This window comes from Caretta caretta, chromosome 5 (assembly GCF_965140235.1).
Source record: "Caretta caretta isolate rCarCar2 chromosome 5, rCarCar1.hap1, whole genome shotgun sequence".
NCBI classification, from domain to species: domain Eukaryota; kingdom Metazoa; phylum Chordata; order Testudines; family Cheloniidae; genus Caretta; species Caretta caretta.
Genome location: NC_134210.1, coordinates 73,482,868 through 73,500,593, shown reverse-complemented (window position 1 = coordinate 73,500,593; position 17,726 = coordinate 73,482,868). Strand labels below are relative to the sequence as shown.

General features: G+C 41.1%; 1 long non-coding RNA gene across 1 annotated transcript in view; it reads left to right on the top strand.

Moving 5' to 3' along the window:
* LOC125637009 (uncharacterized) overlaps positions 1-17,726 on the top strand; it is a 101,100-nt gene that overhangs the window by 70,848 nt on the left and 12,526 nt on the right. The window contains exon 2 of the long non-coding RNA XR_007356795.2: positions 13,053-13,130. This is a non-coding gene — a long non-coding RNA (uncharacterized LOC125637009). The remainder of the gene's footprint in view (positions 1-13,052; positions 13,131-17,726) is intronic.

The window sequence follows — 17,726 nt, the reverse complement described above, 5'->3', positions numbered from 1 at the left end:
TCAGTGGGACTTCCTGCAGAGTAAGCAGAGTAAGGGAGGTAGAATCTGGTTCTAAAGGTTTATTTAGTGCTGGAGGAAAATGTCAGCTTGAGACTGGACACTGTTTATCCACAGAACAGATACAGGAAAGCAGAAGCAGTGTAATCTTTCACTCACCAGCTATCTACATACCTCAAGCCTGACTTGCGTGGATGACATCTTCAGAAGAAAGGACAGTTCTGTCTCAACATGCATTCAGTCTGTGACCTCTCTGCCGAGACTAAAAAGCGAGTGCCAAATTAGGGCCTGAGTCAAAGCCCACAAAAATATGCAAATCTCTCCCCTGACATCAGGGTGCTTTGGATCATGCCATTTGTGCCAATTCTGACAGTGTTTGTGATGTGGACACCTAATAGGAAATGGACTGAGACAGTCAACTTTTTTCAGATAGGCCAATGAACAGGCTTCTGATGGTAACAACTTTCAGCAGGCAACATTTGAAGTGGTCTAGATTTCAAATGGTCGCCCAGGTTCTTTTTTAATAATTATAGCATTTCATTTCTCAAACTCTAAGCCATAAATTCATTTTTTCCTGGTTATGTTATGACTCAGCTCAGCTTTCTCTGTTTTTAATTGTAGAACGAATTGGTTTTGATTTAAATTATGCAAAGACTGTACCCATGTGAGTTGAATCATTTTTGTTATGAGCTTATTCTTGTATATTTTTATGTGCCTTTCCTTTTTCTTAATTGCTTTCCATTACAATTCTTTGAAAGAGTATTGAACATTTATAACAATCAATTTTATGTCTGTACACATCCAGTTGGTATAATGGCGTACTGCTCTTTTTGAATTAATGAATGGTCCGACTTGTGATTTTGAGGGGGACATTGTAGGCGAGCAGTGAAAATGTAGAGTAGGGATAACAAGAGACTTGAGAAATGTTAATTTGAGGGGTTTTATGATGGCATGAACAGAGTTAGATATTGTAATGCAAATATAAGTATAAGCATTGTAAATACAAAAATCGTCACAAAGAGGACAATACAAAGACACAAACATTGACAGAGAACAGCTCAGTAATTTAGAAAAGAAAAATATAATAAGGAGGAGCGGTTTTGTGATTTAGAAACAGATGAGACTATAATCTATATAAGTAATAAACCATACCCATGTACAGATGAGTTAATATGAGCTCTAATGAACCACAGTTACAAGCAAGGCTGATGCAAACTGAAATTCCCTTTGAATTATGGCAGCAAATAATACACTAGTTTTATTTTCCATAGCATGCTGCCTCTCTGATGCATTGGATTTTAAGAAGATTTGAGGCTGACTTGACTCAAAAAACCAAGGCTAATTTCTGAAACCCTATTTTGTCTCTGTTCATTCACAGTGGGCTTCACATAAATGAGTAAGTGGTGTACCAATAGGTCAGTGCAGTATAAAAGTTGACAGCAAGAAACAATTAAAATAAAGCTGGATCCATAGAGAAATAGCCAAAGGAAAGAAAGGAAAAAAGGGAGAAAGCTGATGAAAAAGAGAAAAGAAAATAGTTAAAGATGAATTGGCATGAATAAAATCTAACTGGGGGAAAAGGAATATGTAATATGCTACACTAGATGTTCCATTGCTGTCTGTATATGGAGATCTTCAGCGTTTGAGACTAGCATAGCCTCTAGTGGCTGGTACCTGTCATTTGATTGATATGATAGGTACCTGAACTATTTATGCACTGTTATGCACCTGCCCTTCCATAAAACATGATGCCTTTATTTTATATTCTGTAAAGTGCATTTACCCCTAAGACTGAGAAATACGCTTTCTCCACCCCCACACACCGCGTGGTTAAGAGGGAAGTACTTAGTGAATAAGCTATGTTGCTCCTTCAGTAAGGAGACAAAGAAAAGTATGCTCTGTACTTGAAGAGCAAAAGCACTCTAACAAGTCAGTCACAAATAGTTCTTAAATTATCATAGCCATTACAGACTGATTAGGTCATAATCCAGCCTAACTGCTGCCAATACACAATTTTCTCACATCTGTGCCTTTTCTAGCATCTAGACCAGACTAAGTGGTACAGGTGACGAGGCTTCCACTACTTCCCTTAGGAAATTGCTACAAAGCCCAATAGTCACAGGATGCAAAGCTAAATACATTTCTTTGTCTTAAGACTTCCCCAGTAGCTCTTCACACAAGTAGTCATACCCTTTTAAACTCCCACATGGCACTTCTGAAAAATATCTACTCTTCATTCAGATATTACTCAAGGAGTAGGAAAGAGATCCCGCAAGCTAGATTTAGTTTACCAAGAATAGACTTAGGGCCACTGCCGCTAATGTACTTAATTCTAAAATGCTTCCAGTTATCCATACAGGGTTAGCACGATGAGGGGCCTTCAGAAATCTCTGGATATGGATGAGATGATGATGGAAAGAGGAACGGTTTAAGCGCATTAGACACTAAGGACTTTTTTGGAAATGAGAGAGGCTGTGTGAAATGGGGTTCTACCTTAACCAAAGTAGAACAAGATTGCTGGTACGGAAAGTCATCCAGGTTTAGGGGGATTATCTAAAGTAGGAATTGAGGAAAAGCCAAAAGCTGCCAAAGAGCATTCTTATCAGATACAAGATTGTTAATAATTAGGGCTGTCAATTAATTGCAGTTAACTCACAGAATTAACTCAAAAAAATAAATCGCAAATAGAATACCAATTGAAATGCATTAAATATTTTGGATGTTCTTCTACATTTTCAAATATATTGATTTCTATTACAACACAGAATACAAAGTGTACAGTGCTCACTTTATATTATTTTTTATTACAAATATTTGCATTGTCAAAATGATGAGATAGTATTTTTCAATTCACCTCGTACAAGTACTGTAGTACAATCTCTTTATCATGAAAGTGTAACTTACAAATGTAGAATTATTATTTTTTTACATAACTGCACTAAAAAACAAAACAATGTAAAACTTTAGAGCCTACAAATCCACTCAGTCCTACTTCTTGTTCAAATAATTGCTGAGACAAACAAGCTCGTTTACATTTACAGGAGATACTGCTGCCTGCTTCTTATTTACAACGTCACCTGAAAGTGAGAACAGGTGTTCTCATGGCACTTTTTTAGCCAGCATTGCAAGGTATTTAAGTACCAGATACGCAAAACATTCATATGCCACTTCATGCTTCGGGCCACCATTCCAGAGGACATGCTTCCATGCTGATGATGCTCATTAAAAAAAAAATTCATTAATTAAATTTGTGACTGAACTCCTTGGGAGAGAATTGTATGTCTCCTGCTCTATTTTACCTGCATTCTACCATATATGTCATGTTATAGCAGTCTTGGATGGTGACCCAGCAAATGTTCGTTCTAAGAACACTTTCACAGCAGATTTGACAAAATGCAAAGAGGGTACCAATCTGAGATTTCTAAAAAAAATAGTTACTGCACTTGACCCAAAAGAGCAAAACTCAGATGCAGAAACTACAGAACGTGAACCACCAAAAAAGAAAATCAGCCTTCTGCTGATGGCATCTAACTCAGATGATGAAAACGAACCTATGTCGGTCCACTCTGCTTTGTATCATAATTGAGCAGAACTTGTCATCAGCATGGACGTGTATCCTCTGGAATGGTGGTTGAAGCATGAAGGGACATACGAAACTTTAGCACATCTGGCATGGAAATATCTTGCAATGCCAGCTACAACAGTGCCATGTGAATGCCTGTTCTCACTTTCAGGTGACATTGTATACAAGAAGGAGGCAGCATTATCTACCGCAAATTGTAACCAAACTTGTTTGTCTGAGCGATTGGCTGAAGTAGGATTGAGTGGACTTGTAGGCTGTAACGTTTTACATTGTTTTATTTTTGAATCCAGGTTTTTTTTAATACATAATTCTACATTTTGTAAGTTCAACTTTCATGATCAAAGAGATTGCACTACAATACTTGTTTTATTTTTTAAAGTGCAAACTGTAACCAAAAATATAAAGTGAGCACTGTGCACTTTGTATTCTGTGTTGTAATTGAAATAAATATATTTGGAAATGTAGTAAACATCCAAAAATATTTAAATAAATGGTATTCTATTACGGTTTAACAGCGCGATTAATCACGATTAATTTATTTAATTGCTTGACAGCCCTATTAATAATACAAAGGTATCTCTGTATTCAGCAATGAATAGGAAATAAATTACAACTGAGCTGGGGGTGGGGACAGGTTGAGATCACAAAGACAAATTCTTGAATAGTAAAAAGTGTCATACAAAGGAGTTAAATAATTAATAGACATATTTATATAGATACTATATATATTACAGAGAAATGTAGGAGGTGAGAAAGGAGTAGTGCTATGCTTAGAAGATTCCATAGAATCTCATGAGAAAAATCTAAAGTCAGAAGAGGGATTCTGAGCACACAATATAGAGCTGAGTGAATAATTGATTTGTCAGTTTGGGGTGGCTGAACTGAAAAAAAAAAAAATCAAACACAAAATTTGGTTAGTTTCAAATGGAAAATTTGTGTTTTTTCTTGCCAAAACAAAATAAAATTTCATTTTGGGTCAAACAAGTCAATTTTATTTCTTCAATTAGTTGTTTCTGGTTGTTTTTTTGGATTTAATAAAAAAAGTATCTAAATTTCAAGATGATTTTTGATTTCAAAATAATGCTTCAAGACATTTGGTTTCAAAAAAGTGTAGAAACAAACCATTTCAACTTTTTTAATTTTGTCTCTTATTTGGCCAAAACATTTTTCCAAATTCAGATAGTTTCGATCATTCCAAAACTGCATTTTTCAGCAAATTTATTATTTGACCAAAAATAATTACCCAGCGCTAATCAAAAGACTAATTAAATGTAATAAATACAGTAATGATTTGTAAAAACTGTATAAGATTGATACATGAAGGAGCAACACATTATTAGGATTGGATGGTAGTATTTATCCAGGAGTGTTGAGGGATGAAGGAGTTGAGCTACGAACAAAAATGTGAAATATCTCATTAAAATCAGCTCCTAAATCCGAACACCGGAACAGTAGCAAATGTACCCTTTTTTATAAAAAAAAAAAAAAAAGAAAAGTGCTACAGATAATGATCACAGGAATTACAAACCAATAAACCTTTCTTTAGTACCAGGAAATTGCATTGAAACAATAACTGAGAATTTATAAAAATAGTGAAATTAACATGGAATTATATGAGCAAACCAGCATGACTTCTGTAAAGGAAAATCATGCCTCTCCAGTCTATTTGAATTCTTTGGTTTCTTTAATATCTACTTATTGGATGCTTTTGATGCAATACAATGGATAAAAAGAGCCAACTGACTGAATTTCAAAGGGCCCGAAGACTCCAGTCAGGATTGGAGCTTCATTGTAATGGACACTGAAACAATACAAAAGAAAAGATTGTTCTTCCCCAGAGAACACTTTCCAAAAATCTTTGGCAAAGTCCTTCATGAGAGGAGAATTCATTCATTAATTCTCCTGCTCGTGGAGTGCACGCTTCAGATCACTCATTTCCAGAAAGCCCAGTCTCCTTCCAATGTCCTGGCCTGCTCTATAGTAAGGCTGAAGTGAGCGAGCTTGGAAACCACGACTTCTCTCCAGTATGCATGAGGCTGTCAGTGAGGCCTTCTCCATCCAGCGTTGGTTGGATCAAATACATAAAGCTGGCAGGGTGATATGCACTCCAGTAGATGGAGCTGATGGTCAAGGCACCTGAGCCGGCGTTGAGTCATTTGGCAAGACCATGGAGGCTGGTTGGTCTGACTTTTGACATTCTTGTTCGTTATGTGATGAAATCACCATATGCCTTCAATAAGTCATTGCTGTCAAAAGCATCCAACAAGAAGATATAAAAGAAACAAAATACCTATGATCTGAGAATTAAAGTACTGTCATGTATTAGCAACTGGCTAAAAACAGAAAACAAAAAGAAATAAAAAATGGTTAATTTTCAATATTCCAAGAGGGTAACAACGAAGTTAGAAAAGATTTCATGCCAGAACTGGGGGTATTCAATATAGTTACCAGTGATCTGGAAAAGGGGATGAACAATGAGATGACACAATTTGCAGTTGCTACAATATTATTTAGGCTAGCCAAGACTGGAGATGAGTTTGAAGAAATGTAGAGGGACCTAACAAATCAGGTGACCATATTTTCCCAAAGGGAAAACGGAACACCCCAGGGGCCGACCGAAGACTCCCTCCCCGCGCAGGGCCTGCCCCAGCCCTCCCTGCTGTCTGCCCACACAGGGCCAGCCTGAGGCCCCCCGCACCTCTCCACACATGGGACAGCCCGAACCCCCCTGCTGCCCGGTCCAAGCCACTCTCCTGAGCCCTCTCTCCCATGCGGGGCTGGCATTGCCTCTCCCTCCTCCCCCTACATGTTCCTCCATGCCCCTGATGATCAGTTGGCAAGAGCAATATGGGACAAATGCCCAGTTTTGCCAAAAAAAGTCAGGACAGCCAGGACAAGGCTTAAAAAAGGGACTCTCCCGGCCAAAATGGGACATAAGGTCACCCTACTAACAAAGCTAGGTGAGTGGACAGACCAATGAGAACTTGTGCTCAGTGTGAAACAGAGGTCAAAAAAGCAGGATATTGTTACACGGTGGCTGTCTCCTGTAAATGAAGCAGGTGTGGAGCCCCTGTACCAGAACATGGGGCTCCCAGTTTGGCTAATTAAGAGGACAAGGCTACACTGAGAGCTACAAAGTATTAGGGAGAATCTGAGAGACCCAGTGGGTCAGAGCAGTTTCCCTGAGGGAAAGGGCAGGTGAGAGCTCTCTGCAGACCCCTGGAAAAATGGAGGAATTGTCAGAGGAGGGGGCTGCAGGCTGACCTTGCTGGGCCAGCCAGTGCTGGGAGGCTGAAAAGGATCAAAGGCTAAGAGCAAGAGGAGGGACTAGTCTTCTGATCTTCCTGAGACAGAAATCCATGACCAGAGAAGGCTGTGTGCAGAAAAAGGAGATGCCCGTTGCCTCCCTGAGCCAGAGACTTGAAGCTGGAGGGCCAGAAAGGCTGAAGGTAAGAGATGCTGGGGCTGTACTGGAGAGCTGGGGCACAGTGAGAGTCGCTGTATGTAATGTACTGTCTGGACTATAGTTTTGGGACTTTGGTTATGACTTATGTGCATGGGGCTTTCTTTTGTAATAAATGAGCCCAGCAAAGGCTATTTGCACTCAGAAAGCCTGTTTGGACTGTATCTGGAGACTCTGAAGGACACTGAAGTAAGGGCACTGAGTGCTGTGGTCTGTGCAGGAGGGTACTCCAGGCAGAGGCCATCCTGACGAATGTATAAAGAATGGGAAAGAAAATACTGAAAAAACAATTTATAACAATATATAAATCAGTAGTACACCCTCACTTGGAATACCGTGTTCAGAGCTAGCCAGTTTATCTCAAAAAGGATACAGCAGAAGTATAGGGAGTTCATAGATGAGCAACAAAATGGATTAGAGGCATGGAAAGACTTGTGTATGACAAAAAAAGAGAAATAAATTGGGGCTGTTTATTTAGAGAGGAGACAAATAAGAGCGGACAACAATAGAGGTATACACAATAACAAACGGTAGAAAGATAAGTCAAGCACATTTCAATTAAAATGAATAGTAAACAATTTAAAAAAAAAACTATTTCCACAAAAGACAGCTAACCTTTGGAACTCACTGCCGCAAGATACCATTGAGCCCAACAGCTTAGTAAGATTTTAAAAGATTAGACATTTTTATGGGTAATGACAACCACCAGATTAGACCAAGTAAAAAACAGGAATGGTTATAAACCCCTATACTTCAAAGCAGAAGATTATTCCATAATTATCTAGTTTCTGAAATTTTCCCTGAAGTGTGATAATTGACAGTGTCAGAGACAGGATGCTGAACGGGATGAATGGTTGGTCAAACTGGATATGGCAATTCCTCTGTTCCTATATTCCATGTAAATTAAACATAGTGAGAATGTAATCCTATTTATGTCCTGCTGCTTGTAGCACTCTATTCCAGTGTAGTTTTGGAATTCATAGTTGGCTCAGCCCTTCTTTATTGTCTCCTTTTTACTAGTTTGGTACCCTGAGGTATCTTGAAAAAGACAGCAGCTAATGCATCCTCACACTATGCTAACAACAATGCTCGCAAGCATGTAGGATGGAACAAGGCCACAGATGCAGCAATGTTTCTGGCCACAAAGTGTCTTCAAAGACCAAATGTACTAAACCATTTTTTTAAAAAGCCAGCAGCACCTGTGGTATTGAGACAAATGGAAAATTGTACTACAAATGGGCTCGATTGTGACCAGCCCACACCCACATGCCCACACTTCTCAGCTGCAGGACAGCACAAGTACAGCCTTTGTCCCAGAGGGAGAGGGGAGGAGGCAGAGCCATAGTTCTGCTCCCATCCACACCAGGCACAGAGGGCAGTACACACTGTATTTCCTTCAGGGACAGAAGTATTGCCCCTGCATGGTGGGACGACCCAGGAAGCGCTATGCCCCAAGAGCTTGTGTATACAACATGCACCAATGCCTTACTGAAACAATAGAGCCAGGTATTCACATCAAATGCCAGATATGATTTTTCCCATTTTGCTGCTAGTTAATGATCTGTGAAAACAACTACAGTTTAGATTTATCTATCACCAAGGGCAAGTCATGCCTGACCAACCTGATTGCCTTCTATGATGAGATAACTGGCTCTGTGGATATGGGGAAAGCGGTGGATGTGATATATCTTGACTTTAGCAAAGCTTTTGATAAGTATTTTTGCCAGCAAGTTAAAAAAGTAGGGACTGGATGAATGGACTACAAGTTGGATAGAAAGCTGGCTAGATTGTCGGGCTCAATGGTAGTGATCAACGGCTCAATGTCTAGTTGGCAGCCGGTATCAAGCGGAGTGGCCTAGGGGTCAGTCGTGAGGCCAGTTTTGTTCAACATCTTTATCAATGATCTGGATGATGAGATTAATTGCACCCTCAGCAAGTTCGCAGATGACACTAAACTGGGGGGAGAGGTATATATGATGGAGGGTAGGGATAGGGTCCAGAGTGACCTCGACAAATTGGAGGATTGGGCCAAAAGAAATCTGATGAGGTTCAACAAGGACAAGTGCAGAGTTCTGCATTTAGAAAGGAAGAATCCCATGCACCGCTACAGGCTGGGGACTGACTGGCTAAGCAGCCATTCTGCAGAAAAGGACCTATTATATGGGGATTATAGTGGATGAGAAGCTGGATATGAGTCAGAAGTGTGCCCTTGTTTCCAAGAAGGCCAATGGCATATTGGGCTGTATTAGTAGGAGCATTGCCAGCAGATTAAGGGAAGTTATTATTCCCCTCTATTCGGCACTGGTGAAGCCACACCTGGAGTATTGCATCCAGTTTTGGTCCCTCCGCTACAGAAGAGATGTGGACAAATTGGAGAGAGTCCAACGGAGGGCAACAAAAATTATTAGGGGCCTGGGGCACATGACTTACGAGGAGAGGCTGAGGGAACTGGGGCTATTAGTCTGCAGAAGAGAAGAGTGAGGGGGGGGGGGATTTGATAGCAGCCTTCAATTACCTGAAGGGGGGTTCCAAAGAGGATGGAGCTAGGCTGTTCTCAGTGGTGACAGATGACAGAACAAGAAGCAATGGTCTCAAGTCGTAGTTGGGGAGGTCTGGATATTAGGAAACACTATTTCACTAGGAGGGTGGTGAAGCACTGGAATGGGTTCCCTAGGGAGATAGTGGAATCTCCAGCAGGAGAGGTTTTCAAGGCCCGGCTTGACAAAGCCTTGGCTGGGATGATTTAGCTGGTGTTGGTCCAGTTTTGAGCAGGGGATTGAACTAGATGACCTCCTGAAGTCTCTTCCAACCCTGATATTCTATGATTACTTTCTATTATGCCATATCATAGGCTGGGGTCTGATGCAGCAGGTCATTAAAAAAAAATGCAGAGCTACCACCATATGCTGCCATTTTAAGAGCCAGGAGCTGTAAACCACTGAATACAAGACATGCTTAACATGGACATTACTAATTGAAATTTCCTTCTTTCTACAGTGAAAGCAGCTTTTTGTAGCAAAACAGCAGTTCTGTGCCTGAAAAAGTCTGCCTTTGGTTTTCATGGAAAATGGTGAAATACAGATTGCATTAATTTATGTATTTTTACTAATCCAACAATCTCTTTCTCCAATTTCATGAATATCAGGCTGAACCTTCCCCCTCCTCTTCACTCCTGCAGGCCTTGCGAGAGCGTGTGGGACCAGCTATGGAACTGAGGGAGACTGTACGTATGTTAGAGTTTGAATTCCCTCATTGTGCCCAGGATAGACACTTCTTTTGCTTATGGCCTCCATAATGCAGCCAAACTGGAACTTTACAGAAGTAGTATAAACACAAAGTAATTTCACAGCCACCCCGACCCCACTCTGTGCGTTCTGTATCTTGGTGAAGGATTATCTCCAGAGCTCACTCTTATAGGCTAGTCCACCACAGTAAGATATACTGAAAAAAAGAGAAATCAGAGCCTTTTCTATGGGGCCTGGCCTTACAGGCTATACTGCTCCTTGTAGTTCATTGAGAAGCCTGAAGTAGAAGGGTATCCTACTATCAATACCACTGCTGCTCTGCTCAGTGTTATTGGTTACAATGCATATGAAAAAATAATCTCTGAAGAGGTCTGTGGTGACAATATTAGTTCTACATCGACCATGGTTTCCCCATCAGTCCAGGCTTAGCGGGGTCAGGAAAACAGGGTCTTTCTTAGTGTAGGCTCTCAGCCATACCTCCTTCCCCTGGACACAGACATCCTGCACTGGGGATCAGGAGAGATGAAAGAAAGAGAGGGGAAATGGTAGGAAGACCCTAGCTCCTAATTGTAGTGGAAAGGAAGAAAAAGTATAAGAGGAATCCATGATTACAATATCTCATTCTAAGAGCAACTGAACAGGAGTTCCAGGGCATAGTGTCAACGATGTGGAGAGGTAAGTCATTCCCACTCCAACACAGACTCCGACATCAATCCCACAAATGCCCTCATGTCTCCAAAAACCAGCCCAGAAAAGTTCAGTCTCTATCAGTTTCAAGTGCTGTCATTTTCCCTGACCAGCTATTGGTGCCAAAGGTACAGTGCCAAGGAAGTCAGCAATCTGGTAGGATTTTTACATTAATTTAACTAATGTATTGTGGGCCATTTGCACCATCTGCTGTCCACAATACAGTGTCAGTCAAGAAAAGAAGGATGGAGACGGGGCATAAGTCTCAAAATACCATTCGGAGGTAAAATACTCAGTCCAGCAGCTAAAACTCATGAAAACAAAGTCTAGTGGCCAAAAGGCTGAGCCTAGTAATGAGAGAATGAAACCAGGTACTGTCAGTATTATTTCTGAATCCTGTGGATCATGGGAGATTTCTTTCCAATTGTTTCCTGTCTATAGATGTATTTGTACCTATATGTGCACAAACACATACAGACATGTGTGGTTGGGTGAACATAAGACTTTTTACTGGGTGAGTGACTAACCCAAAAGCAAACAGTTCACAATTAAATAATGGCCCTGAAAAACCTGTACACAGCAAAAAGAAAAGGAGGACTTGTGGCACCTTAGAGACTAACAAATTTATTTGAGCATAAGCTTTCGTGAGCTACAGCTCACTTCATCAGATGCATGCAGTGGAAAATACAGTGGGGAGATTTTATATACACAGAGAACATGAAACAATGGGTGTTACCATACAGACTGTAACAAGAGTGATCAGGTAAGGTGAGCTATTACCAGCGGGGGGGTGGGGGGGAGGGACGGGCCATTTCCAGCAGTTGACAAGAACATCTGAGGAACGGCGGGGGGGTGTGGTGGAATGGGGAAATAGTTTTACTTTGTGTAATGACCCATCCATTCCCAGTCTTTATTCAAGCCTAAGTTAATTGTATCCAGTTTGCAAATTAATTCCAATTCAGCAGTCTCTCATTGGAGTCTGTTTTTGAAGTTGTTGGTTTTTTTTAAAAAATGAAGAATTGCCACTTCTAGGTCTGTAATTGAGTGACCAAAGAGATTGAAGTGTTCTCCAAATGGTTTTTGAATGTTAAAATTCTTGACATCTGATTTGTGTCCATTTATTCTTTTATGTAGAGACTGTCCAGTTTGGCTAATGTACATGGCAGAGGGGCATTGCTGGCACATGGCAGCATATATCACATTGGTAGATGTGCAGGTGAACGAGCCTCTGATAGTGTGGCTGATGTGATTAGGCCCTATGATGGTGTCCCCTGAATAGATATGTGGGCACAGTTGGCAACGGGCTTTGTTGCAAGGATAGGTACCTGGGTTAGTGTTTTGTTGTGTGGTTGCTGGTGAGTATTTGCTTCACGTCAGGGGGCTGTCCGTAAGCAAGGACTGGTCTGTCCCCCAAGAACTGTTCCTCACACGTTCTTGTCAACTGCTGGAAATGGCCCACCCTGATTATCACTACAAAAGGTTTCCCCCCCTCCGCCGGTAATAGCTCAGCTTACCTGATCACTCTGGTTACAGTGTGTATGGTAACACCCATTGTTTCATGTTCTCTGTGTATATAAGTCTCCCCTCTGTATTTTCTACTGCATGCATCCGATGAAGTGAGCTGTAGCTCACGAAAGCTTATGCTCAAATAAATTGGTTAGTCCCTAAGGTGCCTCAAGTACTCCTTTTCTTTTTGCGGATACAGACTAACACGGCTGCTACTCTGAGACCTGTCACTTTACACAGCAAGTAATCCTTCTACAAAGGCTTGGTATAAAAGTTATCCAAGGTGTTTCTAAATGTATTTTTGTAGCTAAGTATCTGGACTAATTTTGACATTGCCTATAGGTCTCTGAACGTAATGACTGATTCATTGTGGAGTCACAAGAAACCTCTGCTGCTGAGTAGTTAAAGGACATTTTATGTATGTCAAGAAGCCAGGGACAGACACTCATGATCAGCACGGCTCTAGCCCATTCCCCAGCCTGCCTTCCTCCTCCCTCTTTCCAAGTTGAGCTATGCCCCCACAATCCCTTCCTGTAGATGGCAAGTTTCTATCTCTGTTTTATCTTCCTAGGTGGAAGACTGAAGCAGCACAGAATCCTGGTGCCTGAAGAATGGCTATAGCAGTGCTTTAGTGGAGGGAGAGCATTGGGTAAATAGTTTTTCAGAAACCTTTTGTCTTTTTTATTTTTTAAATAGTTTATAGGTACAGTTTAATTACAGGATTGTGGCATAAGGGGTGAGTAAAAGCAAAAAAAAAAAATTCTCAAGCACCAGAATCAGAGGATTTCAACACCTCTTCCTTGTCCACCAGTCCTTTATCCCTGCACCCACTAAGATGTTAAGGCACAAAACAATGTGAGACAGGGGTGAATAAATACCAACTGATGTTTGCCATTTGTGACAAAATGTGCCTTTGACTGGGTTAAGCTATAAAGTTACTAGTGCAAGAAATTTAGAAACAAAAGTTTGGACCAAGGAATGAATATATATATATAGTGGCAAAATACCTTGTTTGCCTCAGCAGGCTCAGTCCTTTTTAGCCTTGGACAAGGCAAATCCTTATAGGTGGCACAGGGTCCGGGTCCGGGTCCTGGTCCTGGTCCTGCTACTCCTCTCCTGAGTCAGTCCCTTGTGCTTGTTTTCCTTCCCTTCTGGGTAGGGAGTGCAGCCTCCCTACTGGGAGGGTCTGGTGTCTTGCTACAAACTACTCCCCCCCTCCTTCCACCCAGGGGAGGGTTTAAAAAGGTCTCAAGTAGTTGGAGTCAGCTGAACCTAAGTGGTTCCCTAGCAACCCCCTTTCCAGCTGAACCTTATTGCCCCTTGGTTATCTCTCCTCAGTGGATAGGGAGGGGCCTTTTAACCCCCTGGGACTAATTACTACCCTCCCCCTTTGTAGCTGTTTGTCCTGGGTTTACCACTCTCTCTCTCTCTCTCTATATATATATATATACACACACACACACACACATATATATATATATAACTTCTGCAATAGGCTCATATGGTTGGAGTTCCACAGCAGTAAATTGTGAGCATGTACAAGGGAGCCACAATGTCCACAGCATTACACAGCAGAACATACCATTTTTGTGATCGGTTCTTCCAAGGATTTGCCAGTACCAGTCATGCTTTTTCATCCCACTTTAGAGTTTAGGACTTCTCTGAACCTTTTACACCATTATGGGCTCCATCCTGGATGTGCAGAGTACTCTGGCTTGGATCCAGCAAAGCACTTAATTAGGTTTTAAGCACCTTAGTACTGTTGAAAGCTAATTGTGTGCTTAAGTGCTTTGCTGGATTGAGGCCAGATTGCTCAGCACCATGCAGGATTGAGCCCTTTTAAAGAAACAACACATTTCTTGGACATTTCCGTTGACCAGACATCTACTTGTAACTACCTAAATCTTCACCAGGAGCATAGTTGGTTTCTTTACAGGACATTATAATATGTATTGGAGCTAAGGCTAAAGCAGGATAGTTCAGTTTTCATTTAATCATTTCATGTGTTATGCTCATAATTTTACTTGTGTAAAGTGGCAGTGTCAATTTTAGCAGTACAAAGAATTTTGTTTTCCCCAAAGAAACTTTACAAAGGTTGTGGTTATGGGTCGATCTCTCTCGCTTTTGAGCCTGCTTTTTTTTTGTGCACTCAGAAACAGGTCTTTCCCCATCTGCCACCCACCAACATCTTTGTGAAACTATCATTGTTTGCCCTGTCTTTGCATTGCCAAACATTTTTGGTCGGAGGTGGGTGGAAGGAAGAAGAGAGAAAAACTAAACAAAAAACAAAAACATACAATAATAGCCTGCATTTTATTTGAAGGAAAAATAAACCCTATTCCGCGCCCCCTCCCCCCCCCCACGTGAGCCACGTGGCATTGCTTACTCCTATGTGTTCTCCATGTTAGCCTACGGGAGCTGAGTCAGAAGCTGAAAACAATGTTCTGTAAAGGTGAAAGTCACACCGCTGTAGAAAGCTCAAGTAAACAGGCTCTGTACGGTGAATTAAAATAGAAACTTGGCACAGAGGTAGACAATTCTGCTGCAGCCCATCTACTACAGTTGCCCTCTACCCTGCAGCATTTGTGTCTAGTGGATGTAATTCATGGACCCAATGGCCACTGCTCCATCACTTCCCTGACCTGCCCACATGACACCACACACACACCCCTCTCCTGTGTGCAATGCCAGTGCAGAGCTTGGCAGCACACAGGTAGATTCTACATCACTTTATGCAGCATTTTCAGTGTCCATCTCCCCTGTTAGTGGAACCATTGCAATCTGCTGCATTCTGGCCTTTCTGCAGTCACAGAGAGGCCAAAAGGATGTCATCCCCTTAGAAAAGAAACTGCATCAATATATGAGTTCTATAGATCTGAGTCATAATAAAACCAAGGTTTTTCAATATTGTGAACTCATTTGATATTCCAATGAAACAACAGGTATATTCTGCAGTCACTTAACATTTCTGTGGGTCATGGTGCAGGGTAATATGAGTATATATTGCAGCCAATGATATTAAGCTTTAAATCAAACAGTTCTAGCCCTGTTTCAGCAAAGCATGCTTAAAGCTAAGCATGTGCTTGAGTGCTGACTGAATAGATGCTTATTTTACCTTGGGCTGCCATTAGTTTTATCAATTACTATCCAGTTTCCTGTTACAGCAGTTCAACAGTACATGTGCTCCTTCTTGGAGCCAAACCTAGTGATGATTTACAAATGCTCCAAACACTTCAATGGCCCCATCAATATGGCATAAGTCATTGCAGAAAAGGTCAGCACTCATCATCCAGTTTGTGTCACTCAGCATTCACGCTCCGTTTCTTTGCTCTCACTGCACTGGGAAAGCTGAGAAGTACTTCCGACATGAAAAAAAATGCTTGTTATATTTGTATCTCCACAGGGAAATGTGTTTGTATTAGAGTAATTCCCTAACTCCAAAACTCTTCCAAAAATGAGAAGCATAGAAATCTTACCAACTCAAAGCACACAGAATAATTACAAAGGCAAAATGGATAAAGTTAAGAGCTTAGAGATGAATTCTTAATTACTGTGGATAATAAGGCCATTTATTTATTAAGGATTATAGTTTTATTAGCATTGTATTATTCATTTGAAGGTCAGAAAAATCTGCTTTTCAGATCACTTTGCGGCTATAAGCACATATAAGCAAACAAAGTTACCTTATTTAGTCTCAAAACTAACATCAGCATTAATTCATGACATTTTATAGGTCCGTTCAGATATCAGGCCTTAGTTTTTTCCACACACATCTGTGATCTTGAAAGGTAATGGGGTGTGTGGGGGTGGGGGCTAAATGATATTTTCTTTGCTTTATATTGCAATAAAATTTAACCCCTTACAATTCCCTGGTTCTTCCAGTTGAGAAACACTGTCTTAGACATTTGGTAAAGGGGATCTCTTAAACTTTGTGTGTCCAAGTCATTTGTTCAAATCCAGCCCAGGACAAGTGTGATAGAAAGTTGTTAGTTACTGACATTGACCTGCAGTATGTGAAGTGAGTTGGTGATCTCAGTTCAGTTTGCTAGTGGACAGGTATCCACCCCACATACTGGTTGTAGTTACAATAAGTTATTAATTTCTCTCTTGTGGGGGGAGGAGTTGGTACTCCTTTTAGTATGGGAGTTTTAGTCCAAATTTGATGGGTCTGGATGAGGGTGCTTCAATAGAGGGACTTTTTTAGGCCAGCCACATAAAAACATATGGCCCAACCCAGTTAAGTGTTCAAAGATTAAAATACTTTCCTGGTCCGTACTGTCGTTCTGAACAAACAGAACAGCGCAAGGTAAGATTTCTCTGGTATCTCAAATACACATACAAAGCTACCTCCCCCCATTCCCTCACCTTCTCTTGGGCACAGCAGCTCAAGCTCTAAACTTCTCCCTTACCCCGTCAGCCAACCTGTCTGGTAGGCTTATGTGAAGACTTATTCCCATTATCTCAAAAATGAAGTCTCAGCAGCAACAGCAGTCTTTAAAAGCTCGCCCATACCACTGGGTAGACGGATATCCTGCCTCTTTATGGGAATGGAAGCAGAGAGCTCCTCAACACTTAGCACCTCACAAGAAACAGTGGAGCAATTCATTTTTTCCTGGGAGGTTTTACAGGGTATCCATCTTAATCCTCTCATTACCAAGGGATAGCTACACCACTTCTCCCCTCCCCTCTTTTCATTGTTCCTTCTTTTTTTGCTATCCTTTTATTTAATCTTCAGGTACTCACCTAACATCCCTGCCCTACCTCCAGATTCCAGAGAGGACATTTATAGAGTCAGAAAGACTAGTTCTCAGCGGTTTGCTGTCAGACTGGGAGGACATGTCTAGTGGGGTCCTGCAGGGGTTAGTCCTGTGTCCAGTACTAGTCAATGTTTTCATTAATGACTTGGACAACGGAGTGGAGAGTATGCTTGTAAAATTTGTGGAGGAGGGGTTCAAGCAGTTTGGAGGACAAGATTAGAATGAAAAATGACCTTGATAAATTAGAGATTTGGTTTGAAATCAACAAGATGAAATTGAATGAAGACACGTGAAAAGTACTGCACCTAGGAAGGAAAAATGAAAAGCTCAGCTACAAAATGGGGAACAACAAGGTAGAACTTGTGGTAGTACTGCTGAAGAGGATCTGTAGGTTATAGTAGATCACAAATTGAATGAGAGTTCACAATGGGATGCAGGTGCAAAAAAGGCTAATATAATTCTGAGGTGTATTAACAGGAATGTTGCAT